Source organism: Selaginella moellendorffii, unplaced genomic scaffold (genome assembly GCF_000143415.4).
Source record: "Selaginella moellendorffii unplaced genomic scaffold, v1.0 SELMOscaffold_676, whole genome shotgun sequence".
NCBI classification, from domain to species: domain Eukaryota; kingdom Viridiplantae; phylum Streptophyta; class Lycopodiopsida; order Selaginellales; family Selaginellaceae; genus Selaginella; species Selaginella moellendorffii.
Genome location: NW_003314922.1, coordinates 1 through 785, shown reverse-complemented (window position 1 = coordinate 785; position 785 = coordinate 1). Strand labels below are relative to the sequence as shown.

The window sequence follows — 785 nt, the reverse complement described above, 5'->3', positions numbered from 1 at the left end:
ACTTAACGTCGACACGGGGGACAATTTCAGAATCCAATCGCTTCAATCTCCTTGTATTGTCCACAGCCAGTGTCAGACATAGCACAGCCTTCTCTTTGCTTAGTCTTTGTTAAATTATAATTGGAGAAAATGTGATCTAAGCCAGAATTTCTTTCTTGCTTTCTTACTTTATTCTGATTCATGTTGTGTTCCCATTGTACTTCTAAATTCACAAAAGATTTGCTCGTTCTTGCGCCTCTATTTGACGTTGATGCTGGCGACCAAGATACTTTTCCAGCCCAACCTCAAAGAATCGGTTTCTTCAAGGACCTGCTCTACTTCCCTATCGATCCAGAGGAAGATACAATATTTCTCCTACACTCCTTCATCACAAATTGCATGGCGAGTAACTTCGGACATTGACACCGGCCCCTCCAAGGAGGGACATTCCTTATTCATTCATAATAGTAATGCCCATAACTAGTTTCAGCAACTAGACTAGACAGGCAGAGCGATACCCCCTGCAGCGCAGAGATCAGCTCCGGTGTTGCGATCGTAGAGACTGCAGCCCTCTGTCATGTCCTCACAGCTGCGGCGTGCATTCCTGCAAGACTGCAGGGTGGTGCCCTGAAAAGTTACAGACTTGGTACAAATGGACACTGTGGGCAGGCAAACTTGGACGCAAAACCTCATGGGGTCTTCAGTAGGCAGGCAGGTGCTGTTTGCGGATGGATTCTCCAATCGTAGTCCTTTAAATCAAACTTCTTGAGCCTCATGAACGGGGCTGCGGGGCCTCTTGAGGCTCT

At 46.8% G+C, this 785-nt stretch overlaps 1 long non-coding RNA gene across 1 annotated transcript; it reads right to left on the bottom strand.

Annotated features, from left to right (window-relative positions):
• Positions 1–379: 379 nt before the first annotated feature.
• Positions 380–720, bottom strand: LOC112344114. The gene is made up of 2 exons (XR_002991586.1): positions 668–720; positions 380–606 (listed from the first exon to the last, which is right to left on the bottom strand). It is a non-coding gene; the product is annotated as an uncharacterized LOC112344114 (long non-coding RNA).
• Between the last annotated feature and the right edge of the window lie 65 nt (positions 721–785).